Below are 14,501 nucleotides of genomic sequence, written 5' to 3' on the forward strand. Positions count from 1 at the left end.
CTGGAGAGCCAAAAAACCGCTATATAGCGGCCGATACGCTAGCGCCGGCGGATATTTAAATCTTTGGTGCCAGTAAACAAACAAAACACTGTTAGTCAGATAAGCAAATTGCCAAGAAAATAAAAATAAAAACAAAGAGGAGATACCCAATTAATTACGAGTCAAAAGCAGCCGCATTTTCTTTGGACATAAAGAATCAAAGATTGTGCGGAAAATCATTCTTTAAAGAGTTAAAAAGAGGGATTATTTGTTAAAGGTTGTGGCGATTCGGATGCAAAAAAGAGGGATTATTTTACGAGAAAATGACGCGATACAACCTGATATATGCATTATTTTGTTCTAGGGTTCAAAGTGATCCATATTTTAGTGCATTGCGGGCTTTAACTTAGCCTTTAGTTCATGTTCTAGGACTTTTTAAAGAGGCTATATATATTGAGGATCACAGGATGACAAGAGAGGCAACAAGTGGGGAAAAAAAAGAACTATCTATTACGGTCCATTTTGACACTGATTTTACTTTAGTTATACATATGCTTTAAATGATTGCTGATGGAACGAGACCAAGAGGAAAAAGTTTTGAAGATATATAATAAAATCGCCAAAGGCATAGGACTATAGGAGCTACAGGTTGATCAGTGGAGGGACTGAGTTCCAGTCCAGTATTTTTTTTGTCCAGTCCGGCCCTTCCGGTTTTTAATTCTCTAGGGTCCATTAATTCCGGACCAAAAACTAATCCAAATCGTTCACTTTGTACAACTCGTCGAGAAAATCTTTTGTGCCAGAGATTAATTTGATCGTATTTTGTTTGATGTGTGAACGTGTTTGTGCAAGAAAAATTATATACTCCTGAAGTTTCAAACCATTTTTTGTGCTATTATTTTCCTCGCCCAAGATTAGTCCATATACCAAACGAAGTCCGATCAAACTGATTTTCGGATGTTTATTTTTCTCGACGAGTTTTACAAAGTGAACGATTCGGATCATTTTGTTGGTTTAGAATGGACACCAAAAAATTGAAAAACTAGAGGGGACTGGACATAAGAAAAACTGGACTGGAACCTAGCTTAGCTAGTCCTTAGTGGAGACACTAAAGAAAATTAGGGTTTTGTCAGCTGATCGAGGTAATGGAATAGCAAGGAAAGCAACTCTATTTTTGATAGAATAAAGACAAAAGACATCATTATCACTTTGCATGCATCCTTTGGCATTTCCCTTGCAGTTTCACTCTATATATACTTTGGCACCAAAATACCTTAAGCTATTTGCTCCCACCTTAATTAGCTTGTTATTGAGAATATTCTAGCCAGAAAATGGCTAATTACGCCACCATTCGCGTTTCAATACTCATTTTAGTACTCATCCTGTTTGCACAAGAAATAGATTCCATAGAAATTAGTTTTTGTGGCCCAGCAGAGAGCATGCAAAAGAGATCAATAGCTGGCAGCAGGCGAATTCTACGGGAATCAGATTTCTCGAAGACGAAACATAGGAAGCAAAGGATAATGGCGGATACGGATAGAGTTGCCCCTGGAGGCCCGGATCCTCAACATCACTAGCTAACAACCATTTTACATGCATCGTCATAGCTATTCCGGCCTTGTATTCCGGGCTGCATGCCCTTCCGATCCTTTTGTGTTTGCTTGGCTTCGGTTTGGTACTGTTTATTTCTCATCAACCCTTGCATTGCCCCTCTGTACTTCTTCTATTTAAACTACTCCATCTGTCTTTTTTTTAGTGTCCAGTATTACGTTTGGGGTTGTTTCTTAATAAGTGTCTATTTTGTTAAGTTAATGGGTAAAAATTGGTACATTTTCCATTTCGCCCCTAAAAGTAGATTTCATTTTGAAAATTAGTGAGTGAAAGTGTAATGATGATATTTTCATACAGGCATGGACAGAACTAGGATTTTACCCTAGCAGTAGCGAAATGTATACTAGAAAAATAAAAAGATGCATTACAATATTAATAGTCATCGGTATGGAAATCCTAACCAGTGAGAGAGAGAGAGAGAGAGAGAGAGAGAGAGAGAGAGGAACTGGACTTTTTCATTTTTGTTGAATCTCGATCTGTTCTCACTTGATTACAATGAAAAACAATACAAATTAAACCTGATATATACAACCCCTAACTAATTGAATAGCTCAGCATATTACACTTAACTAACTGAACTACAGAGAGATTAACTAACTAACAACTTTCCTAACCACGTTCCTAATGACTCTTGTAAACATGCCCCTGCAAACTCATGGGTGTGTCAACAACCACTACAAGAAATTATACAATTCCCGACTAATTTTCCCACTTAAAAAAATATTTAGTCGACAATAGTTACACAATTGGAGACTAACTACTATTTAGTCGGCAAAATGTAAAAATATTACCGACTAATTATTTTTGGTCACCGAAACAATATTTTTCCTGACTAATATTTATTTTTAGTTGGTAAATATGTGGCGCAAAGGAAGAAATTTCACGCCAGATGGGGGAAATTTTTGGCCGACTAAAATTTAGTCGGTAATTGATAAAAATAATGCCAACTAAACTAAATTTAGTTGGTAATATTTTTTTTTCCGACTAAAAGTAAAGTTGTCGGTACATACCATTTTTTGGATTTAATAAAATGGAAAAACGAAATTACATTTTCTGACCAAATATATTTTAGTCGGGTATTATTATTTAATCCGAATTAAAAAATCAAATACATTTCCCAATTAATAGATTTAGTCATGGAATATAAACTTTTCCCCTTTTTTAAAAATTTCGAAAAAAGGAAATATTTGTTCCAACTACATTGATCGCGATGCAACCTTTCCGATCACTACCGCTCATTTTTTTTTCCCTTCTTAATCATAAGATTCTCTTAAAATTTTTGCTCGATCGGGCAAAGGAAGCCCCTTTATTGGTTCAGAAATTCTTAAATATAAAGAATTTTGTTGTCCGATTAAGTGTCTATCCATATGCGGTTAACTTCATTCTTGGTATGAATGTTCAAATTCATATTACATCAAAGATAGATGATTTCGATCGTGAAAAAATACCTCTTGGCGGGGCTCGATTAGTTCACTATAATACTTAAACGTCTCCAAACACATTAAATATCTTTCGATAATGTGGTCGCCAATACCAAATGATCTCCGATTTTAGTGACAATGTTATAATAAGTAAGACGTGAAATCCTAACAGTTCAGATCGACCATTATAAAAAATGATTCGGCAGTTACCTTAACTATATATATGTTTGATGTATTTGATAGTTAACTAATTCTTATGTTGTACTTGTTATTGCAATAGCCACAAGATCGCGAGACAATCTTGACGATCAAGATCGTTGATTTTCTTGCACTTGTTGAATTATTCATTCCCATAAATTTGCGGCTCGATCAGGTTTAGAATATCCCTTTATTGAGACGTGAATTTATTAGAAAAATAGTATTTTTTGTTTGATAAATTGTCTAACGGAAAATGATCAACTGTAATATTAGTAATAATGATCTAACTGATGAGAATATAATGGTTCTGATCACACCAAAAAAATCTCAAGTGGGGCTTGGGTGGTGTGTTATAAGACTTTAATGTTTTTGGACACGGTAAAAGTTATTCCGACTCAAGAATTATTTCCGACTAAATATTTAGTCGGCCAAGACAAAAAATACCGACTAATTAATTTTTGGTTGGGAATTTTTGCGCCAATCTAAAATTTTCACGAAAAAAATTGGCGGGATTTAGGTAATTTTCAACTAACTATTTAGTCGGCGAGTCTTTTATAATACAAAACGGCACCGTTGCACCTTATCATACCCATCTAGCTATACACTTCCACCATCTCCCTCACATCGTTATTCAGTTCACCCCCTCCTAATCGACGCTATGTCCCTCTCTCCAGCCGTGGTCCTTAACCCATCTCTCCAGCCGTGGTCCTTAACCCATCTCTCCAGCCGGGGTCTTCACCACTCAGAACCGCCGTCGTTGCCACACCCCCAACGAAAACCCCTCTCTCCTCTGACTATGGTCTCAGATCCTCCTGCTCCTGTCAATCAAACACCCCGACGAAAACCCCTCTCCTCCGACTTTGCATCTCCAGCCATGGTCTCTCTCTCTCTCTCTCTCTCTCTCTCTCTCTCTCTCTCTCTCTCTCTCTCTCTCTCTCTCTCTCTCTCCGCTACAATCTGGGTTTTCAGTGCTCGAAATGAACAAATCAATTTGGGTTTTTAGTGCTCCAAACGAAAAAATCAATTTGGGTTTTCTGAGTTTTCCAATTTAGTGGCTGGGTTTTCAGTTCTAGTTTCTGATTAGAAGGTGGGAGTATGGTTGAAGTTCTAACAGTGGTTGTACAGAAATGTACGATTATTTTTTTTATCTGATATGGATGTGTGAAATTGATTTTGTGATATTGATTTCTTTTTAAAGGAGTTTTGGGGTTTGAGTAGGCATTTGCTTAGGTTGTATTTTTGACTAATCAAAATAGAATTTTGGCGTTTTGACTGACGTTGGCCAAGACGGTTACCGCATGTGCCGAGCAAGAGCGAACCGAAGGACCACGCCTAGACCCACTGATCGTTAATCGTACCCCCCACAATATATGCTCAATGGGCCATTGGAATTCATGCATTATTTGACCTATTATTTGAGCCTGAACAAAAATGGTACAACATCGAAAACTTATAACATGAGGCTTAGATTAGTATTGGCCGTTCAAGTTGTAGTCAATGACTATGAGCCTTAACTTGAAATTTATGTTTTATAAAGCACGCTAAAAGCTTCTCACATTATAGGATAATCTAGCCTGGAAACAATCATCAGTGTTTAGACTTTGGAGTATGGAGGCATGTTCACATTATAGGAGCCTTTCGTATATATGGATTTCAGGAGATGTCTAGACTGACCCATAAAGCTTCTCACTTCTTTTTTTTTCTTTTCAGATCTTAGGTCCTTGAATTGTTGTATAAGCTCTTTTTTACTTATTTTATGTTCTTTTCTCTGTAGAGGCAGCACTTCATTTGCTGCCTTTGTTACCTCAACTAATGAAAGGAAAAGGAAGTGTCGATCCAAGTAAAAAAAGTAAAAGGAAGTGTTTGTTTGATTTGATACTGCCCCAATTATAACTTCAGATGTCATTTCATTCTTTTCTTTTCTTGTGTGCCCCATTTTTTTAATTAATCCATGAGCTGGAAGATTTTCTAGCTGAAATTTTTTGAGGTCCTCTATGGTTTTATAGCTAATGGTGCTAATATGAGTCTATGGCATAGAATTATTATCTCATATCTGTTTAAGATGCCAAAAGTTGCTGATGACAAAACATCTCAGGACCATGCACCAAAATTCGAGTTTCAAGCTGAATTCAATTTAGTAATAAATGAGTGTGAACTGTTAGACAAATAAATTTCAAACTTCCAAGAAATGATTTACAGCTCTTCTAACCACGGCAGGTTCTGGTTATTGGTTGATTGTTTCACTGTTTAATTTTGTGGAAACTAATGACATTGATGACCTGAAGTTATTGAATGGACTTTAGAGGTGACTATCTTGAAATGATTAAAAGGATTTTGGTGGAGTTAACTACCTGGTCTTACAACTTATTTTGCCTTGTTTCTGTTCAGTACCATGTTTAATTGTTTATGCATGTAAGATTTTCATTCTTTTTTAGTTGTTTAATTTGTATTGTTGGCATACCATTATGCAATCAGAACCTTTTGTCCTAGCTCATGCTCAAACACGATGGACTTTTGAACCTTTGGTTTTAATGCCTCTGGTTACCCCAAATGTGTGTTTACCCATGAAGGTAATGCTTTGGAAATTAGGGGAACAAGTAGTGGAAGTTTCTGTATGATGGAATCTTTAAGATTTGTTTCTCTTCTACCTTTTAGTTCATCTTGATGGGACATGATCAGAAACTTGTATTTGCATGCTCTACATTTGACTTGAGCGTGAGGGTCTGTTTGGATATAAGATCACGAACCCCTGGGGTTGGTGATCAATCTAGCCAAACTACTCACATCAGCTCCATCTTTGGGATTGGATCGCGCTGTCTTTATTCCACTTTGATCTATATGGATGGGTTTGACTAAAGCTAAGTCATATATGTTCTTCTGGGTCTGCTGTATGCATGAGAGCAGCATGTTGAAATGCTAATATAGCTACATACAAGGAATTCATAATGCAAAACATGATATCACTTCACAATTGGTATACTCTAAGAAGCACTGACACGTCTACATGGCTCACGTATCCATGTCAGTCACAAACAAGACACAACCCAAAACAACACATATGGACATGTGTTGGACACACCTTAATACTTGTCTTTTCCAGTGACCATATGTTGCTTGAGTTCATTGCTGATTGGTTATTATGATTCTAGTTGGCCCGTGAGTGAGCATGAAAAACAAAGTAAATTATTTCCAAATGACCCAAGTAGTTTGGGGCTTTGGGCGAGGTAGTGAGTTGAGTGTGGTGTTGCTTGGAATTCGGAGATGCAGGGTGAAAATAAAAAATGCATTGCTGATCTCTGTTGATTTAACTTTAACATTTTCTTGATCATTCCTTTTTGCATGATTTGGAAGACTACTTTATTTTAGAAGAACTCAATAATAAGAGGTTCGGGTTTGAGCAAGTGTTTCTTATTTATGTCAATATAGAAGAAATTTAGGGTCAAAAGCCCCTATTTGAAAGAAAAAATATATTCTTTTGCTGCTCTCAGTAGATCAATGTGCTTTCCAGACTGCAGAGATGCCAGATTAACTAATAGCTGGCAAAAAAAAGAATTAGTCTATTTTTTATCATGCCAGCCATTTGTTTTCTTCTTTTTCTTCAAGATAATTTCACTTATATGTAAGTCTATTTCTATTAAGACTCCACATGGTAGAGGACAAATGGATACTTATTTTGGTAACTATTCAAACTATGGTTATTTGAATATGTTAAGCAGACAAGCCTAACGGAAAGGTGCCAGATTTATGTAAGAGATACCAGGCATCACATACATTGAAAGACTAGAGGACAGATGGATACTTATTTTGGTAACTATTCAAACTATGGTTATTTGAATATGTTAGGCAGACAAGCCTAATGGAAAGGTGCCAGATTTATGTGAGAGATATCAGGCATCACATACATTGAAAGACAGTGGATGGATCGATCCTCAATGTGCGGAGATACATGTATGCATCTAATATCTGTAGACATTTTCTTTTTTCTTTTTCAATTAGACTATTCCTTATATTTTTTGTTGTTTCTTTTCTTCTTTTTGCAAACGACAGGCGAGGATGGTGGTTGTAGGGAGGTATTCCCGAACAGGTACAAAACGGGCCCGATCACGGTCAAAGAAAAGGTCAACACGCTATGGACCAGTGACATGAGAAGTCAATGGTCCAGAGAGGTTGCACGATTCTCGGTGCAATAACACGAGATGTTATTGGACCAAAATACAAGGAAAGTGACATGTGATGCCACTGTTCAGATACATTGTTCGGCAAAGAGCCGAACAATGAGGAAAGCATATGGTCTCCATTGTTTCTTAAGGACCAGTTACATGTGAAGTAACTGGTCCAGGCCATCTGTTCGGCCATGAGATGGCCGAACAAAGAGAGAAGTCCTATTGAAAGGAACATTCTAGAAGGGTCCAGAATCACCGGTATTCCGTTAAAGGATGAGATCCCAAGAATATAGGATCTAAGAAAGATACCCAACGAGTATGGGATGATTGGCTTGTTATGGAAAGAGTCCTACAAGGATTAAGGAAATAAACTGATAAAGGAAACAAAAATCCTTGATATCCTGGGTTTCCTATTCGAGTTAGGAATCCTAGGGCAACACGGAAGCTTGGCCAGCAAGCATATACAAATCTATAAATATGAGGTAAACCTAAAGGCAAAAGGTACGCAATACATTGCTTTCATATCGCTTTCCTACTGATAATTAGGGTTTGATTGCTAGTACGTGATACTAACAAAGGCATCGGAGGGCCTTTGCCACGAGAGGCAAAGGTGCGCCCACTCCTTGTCTGTTTTGCACGACAAGGGTTTCATTGACAAATTAGGGTTACGTTCAAGAGGCACGTGAAGCCGCTGCATTCTAGTGCTGTTCAGAGCACTACTTGAATTTATCCACCTACAATTGGCGCCGTCTGTGGGAAACGAAAGAGTTCCCTTTGAAATACGACCATGGTGGAAATAGATCCAGCAACGCCACACGACCCAAAGGATGTGTTAATTGGAGGAAGGGATAAGTCTCCACCCGGGGCTCCGAGAAAGCCCGAAGGAGGACACAAGAGGACCACGAGTAAGGGCCACCCCCTTACTATCCACGGCAACTCCAAAAATAGAGATGGAGAGACGGCATCGAAGTCCACGAGAAGGACTAAATCCCATCGAGGGGATGAATCGATTGCACACTCCAGAAGTGTATACCGTAGCGAAGACGTTCATGATAAGAAGAGACAAGAAATTGAGGAATATGCTCGTTTGACCAAAAAACGAGAACATGAGATCAGAGAATTAGAGAGGATCAGGGAACATCCGGAGGACTCCAGACTATCTCGAAAAAATTCTAGAGGCAGTGAATATGCTTTAGTACAGTACAAAAAGGCTCCTTCACGAGGAAGAAGGAGCAGAAGCAGAAGTCTGACCCCAAGGCGACATAAAGCTTCTCCACGAAAAGGAAGGAGCAAGATCCGAACACCCGAGCGAAGGAGGGTATCTCCGAGAAAGAGGAGAAGCAGAGGTCGAAGCTCCACCCCCGAGGAGGAAGGGAGTAGGAAACATCATAAGGACAGGTACGAGAGACCTGATTCCGATTGGGAAAGAATTAGATCCAAGAAAGGATCAGAGGATGAAGCCATGACTGCACGGGAAGCAGCACGGAAAGCACTCCAGAATATAGCATCCTCCCCATTTGCAAAAAAGTTACAGGAGGCTAGATTGCCGACCAGGGTAAAGCATGGAACGTTCATCCCCTATGAGACAGATGCTGATCCCGTGGCCCATATACAGCATTACCAGCAAGCAATGTTTATGCATGAAGGAGATGATGCAATCATGTGCAAGATGTTCCCGTCGAGTTTAGGGAAGGTTGCTTTGTCTTGGTTCCACAAATTGGGCTCACGCTCTATCCGAACATGGGTGCAGTTGGCCGAGGAATTCACTGCACGGTTCTTGACGAGCAGGAAAGCTCCCAAAACCTTTGAGAGTCTTTCTTTTATGAAGCAAGGAGAGGACGAGCCGATCAGGACTTATGCAAAGAAGTACTGGGAAACCTTCAACGAGATTGAAGGATGTAGTGAAGAATACGCAATAGCCACGTTCAAAACAGGCTTACCTGTTCGGGGGGAACTGCGTAAGTCTCTAAACATGAGTCCCGTGCAGACATTGGCAAAATTGATGGAGAGAATTGAGCAGCATGCCAGGAACGAGGATGACATCCTACGAGAGGATGGTAAGTTGGCCGCCGAGCAAGTAAAGGGGCCTATAAAGAAAGCTGACAAGCCAGAGCCCAAAACTTATCGTGAAAGAAAAGATTATGGGCAGGCGAAGAAAGAGCAGTACAAGGATAAACAAGCCCCGGATGCCAAGTCATTCTTTTCAATAAACACGGTTTGGAAAGAGCCCATTTACAGGATTCTTTATCGAATAAAGAATCAACCTTATTTCAAATGGCCCCCAACTCTTGGTGGGAATAAAGATGCAAAACGTGCTACGAATCAGCACTGCAGTTACCATAAGGATTAGGGTCACATGACTGAGGACTGTGAGATGTTTAAACGGCATCTTGATGATTTGGTCTCGCGAGGTTATCTCAAAGAATTTATCCAAGAAGATTCCAAGGATAAAGACAAGGCAATGGAGTTGGATTACGAACAGAATCCAAAAGGGGTAATCCATATGATACATGGATTAGCCGAACCTTATACGAGAAATGAGGTGAGATTGCTTCAGAGACAAGTGAAACATGACCAACATGTAATGCAGTTGGGAAAGAAAAGAGGGCGCAATGAAGGGGCAAGCAACGAAGGCATAGTTTTTACGGATGAAGATCTGGGAGGAGTCCAGGTACCACACAACGATGCTTTAGTCATAACCCTACGAGTTGGGGAATATGATATGGAAAGAATCCTGGTGGATTCAGGGAGTTGCACCGAAGTGCTATACTACGATGCATTCAAGAAACTGGGGCTCACACAAGAAGATTTGGTACAATCAGTAACTCCATTGGTCGGATTTGGGGCAGGAGCAGTTTGGCCATTAGGTAAGGTAACTTTGCCTGTTCGGGCTGGGACAGTGGTGCTACGAACCGACTTCTTAGTGGTGGACGTACCGTCTTCCTATAACGTGATTATAGGGAGAACATGGTTGCACAGGATGAGAGCAGTCTCTTCAACTTTCCATCAGATGGTAAAGTTCCCAGGGTCTAATGGGATTGAGCACATCAAAGGTAACCAAAAGATAGCTCAACAATGTTTGGTATCCATCATAAAAAGAGTCCATAATGCCCACCATGTTAATACTGTGGAAATTTCGGATCTGCCGACCATTGAGGATATTGGAAAAGACCCAACCGAGAGGGTAGTAGAGGATTTGAAGAAAACACTGATCAACGAGACTGATCCAGATAGGTATTTTCTAATTGGGGAATCACTGCCAGAAGAGGAAGAGAATGAACTGATAAGTTTCTTGAAAACTTATGTCGATGTATTTGCTTGGACACCAGAGGAGATGCCTAGGGTAAGTGCAGATGTTATTTGCCATCATTTGAATATAGATCCACAGCATAAACCGGTCATTCAAAAGAAACGAAGGGCAGCCGTACAGCACGTTGACGCTGTAATTGAAGAAGTGGATCATTTGTTGGAAGCCAAGGCAATAAGGGAAGTTTATTATCCAGAATGGCTATCAAATACTGTTGTCGTCAAGAAAAAGAACGAAAAATGGCGTGTGTGTGTTGACTTCACAGATTTAAATAAGGCGTGCCCAAAGGATAGTTTTCCTCTTCCAAGGATTGACCAGTTGGTTGATGCAACAGCGGGATATGGACGGATGAGTTTTCTCGATGCATATCGAGGATACAAACAAATTGCAATGTTCGGGCCAGATCAGGAGAAGACGTCTTTTATTACACCATGAGGGTTGTACTGTTATAATGTCATGCCTTTTTGGTTGAAGAATGCAGGGGCAACGTATCAGAGACTGGCAACCATCATGTTCAGAAAATTGCTCGGCAAAACTATGGAGGTTTACATAGATGACATGGTGGTGAAAAGTAAAGCTGGGCAAGGCCATATTGCAGATTTGAGAGAAGCTTTTGAGATTTTGAGGAAATACAAGTTAAAACTCAACGCCTCGAAGTGTGCGTTTGGAGTCGGTTCTGGAAAGTTTTTGGGCCATCTTGTAACTCTAAGGGGAATAGAGGTGAATCCTGACCAAATAAAGGCATTACAAAATCTGTAAAGTCCTCGGACAACGAAAGAAGTCCAACGATTGACTGGGATGGCAGCAGCTCTTAATCAATTTATTAGCCGATCAAGTGACAAGTGCAGACCTTTCTTTCAGCTGTTAAAGAAAAGGGAAGGGTTCGAATGGGGAGCAGAATGTGAACAAGCCTTCCAGGATCTAAAGGGATATTTGGCCTCTCCTCCCCTTCTTTCGACTCCAGAAACAGGTGAGTCTCTAGTTTTATACTTAGCTGTTTCTAAGCATGCTGTGAGTGCAGTACTTTTAAGAGATAAGGGATCCGAGCAAATCCCAGTTTATTATGTGAGCAAAACTTTGTTAGATGCCGAAATAAGGTATTTGCCCCTCGAGAAATTGGTCCTAGCATTAAGGACAGCAACTAGAAAATTGCCACATTATTTCCAGAGCCATAAAGTTGTGGTTTACACTGAGTTCCCATTAAAATCACTGCTCCGAAAGGCAGATTTCTCGGGAAGGATCTCGACTTGGTCCGTTGAGTTGAGCCAATATGACATCAACTATCAGCCGCGTACAGCAATCAAAGGCCAGGTGTTGGCAGATTTTGTGGCAGAATTCTCACCTGCGGTTGCACCTTTGCCTCCTACGAGAAAGGAGTGTGAAGCAAAGTCTCCTGTAACGAAGAAACAGGCATTAGCCGAACAAGATCCCCTGGAATGGAAGCTGTTCGTTGATGGGTCAGCTTGCAGGGGTAGTTCTTTTTCCCCCTGAAGGATCAATGTTGGAACTATGAGTTCGGCTTGGGTTCAATGCATCCAATAACGTGGCGGAGTACGAGGCACTTTTAGCTGGTTTGAGAAGTGCAAAAACCCTAAGAGCCGAACATGTTAGGGTATATTGTGATTCACAGCTTGTAGTTCATCAGCTGTCCGGGCAATATGAAACCCAGAGCGAGAAGATGGCGGCATATGTACAGGTGACCAGAGATCTGCTTGATACCTTTGAAAGGGTGTATATTGAGCAGATAAGTTCTGGAAAGAATGCTCATGCAGATTCATTGGCATGGTTAGCCGCAGCTGTACCATCTGAGTTTAAAAGAAAAATAGCCGTGGAGTATCTGACTGAGCCGAGCATTGGGAGAAGTGTGGAGATGGTCTTGGACGTGAACCAAGGACCAAGTTGGATGGACCCAATAGTGGAGTTTTTACGAGATGAAACACTCCCTTTGGACAAAAAGGAGGCTCATAAAATTAGGACCAAATCTGCTCGGTTCTGGTTATCCCCAGAAGGAAAACTATATAGGAAGTCTTTTACAGGACCCTACTTGCTTTGTGTGCATCCTGAGATGGTGCAAAAGTTCCTCCACGAAATTCACGAGGGAACTTGTGGAAGCCATGCTGGTGATCGGTCCATAGCCCACCGAGCAATCACCCAAGGGTATTGGTGGCCGTACATGCAAGAAGATGCTAAGGTGTACGTAAAAATTTGTGAGAAGTGTCAGAAATTTTCACCAATGATTCGAACACCAGCCGAGGACCTGGTGCCGCTGACAAGTCCCTGGCCGTTTGCTCAATGGGGAATGGACATAGTGGGTCCACTACACAAAGCAACTGGAAATCGAAAATTCCTACTAGTTGCAACAGATTACTTCACTAAGTGGATCGAGGCTGAGCCATTGGCCAAGATCACTGAACCTATGATAGAAAGGTTCGTATGGAAGAGCATCATAACTCGCTTTGGGGTACCTTATTCGTTGATTACAGACAATGGGTCACAATTTCAGAAGAAATTCAAAACTTTCTGTACCCAGTATGGGATAAGAAATTATTACTCAACTCCAGCCTACCCTCAAAGCAATGGACAAGCAGAGGCTTCAAACAAAACAATTCTTGATGGGATTAAGAAACGTTTGGATAAGGAAAAGGGGAAATGGCCCGATGAATTGCCATTGGTTCTTTGGGCATACCAAACAACGCCTAGGAGGTCTACGGGAGAGACCCCCTATTCATTAGCATATGGAACAGAGGCTGTTATTCCATTGGAAATAGGTCTGCCAACCAACAGGACCACTTTGGTTGAAAGTGGAGGAAATGACAGAGCCTTGGAGATTGAGTTAGACTTTGCCGAGGAACGACGAAAGCGGGCCCTGGTGCATTTGGCCTCATACCAAGAGCAGCTCATCAAAAGTTATAACAAGAACGTACACCCACGAGAGTTCGGTGTTGGAGACCTTGTGCTACGAAAAGTGCTCGGCAATACTAAAGTGGCTAATGAGGGAAAGCTAGGGGCGAATTGGGAAGGCCCATATCGAGTTACAGAAATCGCGGGCATTGGGGCTTATCGATTGGCAGACTTGGATGGGAACCCAGTGCCAAGACCTTGGAATGTCCATAATCTGAGAAAATTTTTTATATGAATAAATTTTTCTTTATGCACATCATGATTGTGTGAGAGTTATGAATAAAACTCTCTTGTGTTCTAGTTTTGTTATTTTGGCTGCAAGGGGTACGAATAACGCCCTCTTGAGTTTTGCAGATTATGAATAAAGTTACTTTTTTAGTATACCTGTTGTTTCCTTGGTATTTGTTTTAAATACGAAATACGAAATTAATTTCCCTCATTCGTATTGGGGAGCAGGGTATAGGATATCCATTTAAGTACGTGACACTTAAACACAAGTTTGAAACACTTGTGTAAACTTCAAACATTTAAGTACGAAATACTTAAACGCAAGTACGAAACACTTGTGAGAACGCAAGTACGAAATACTTGAGAATTGTTCTAAGTACGTGAAACTTAAACACATACGAGAAACACTTGTATGAAATTGAAGTACGAGAAACTTGGACAGACATGCATAAACTTTAAACAAGTATATGTTAGCCACGAAATATTCAAAGTACGAGAAACTTAAAACCCCTGTGATGCATACGAATACATGCATAGAGCATACGAGAATATGCACAACCAGTCCACAGCATACGAATATATGCATAAGTACGTGAAACCTTCAAACGATTAAGTACGGGAAACTTACAAATCAAAGACAAGTACGAAATACTAAAGGAGTTTTTCAAACACAGTATTCTGACCCACATTTCA

Source organism: Rhododendron vialii, chromosome 2a (assembly GCF_030253575.1).
Source record: "Rhododendron vialii isolate Sample 1 chromosome 2a, ASM3025357v1".
NCBI lineage: Eukaryota > Viridiplantae > Streptophyta > Magnoliopsida > Ericales > Ericaceae > Rhododendron > Rhododendron vialii.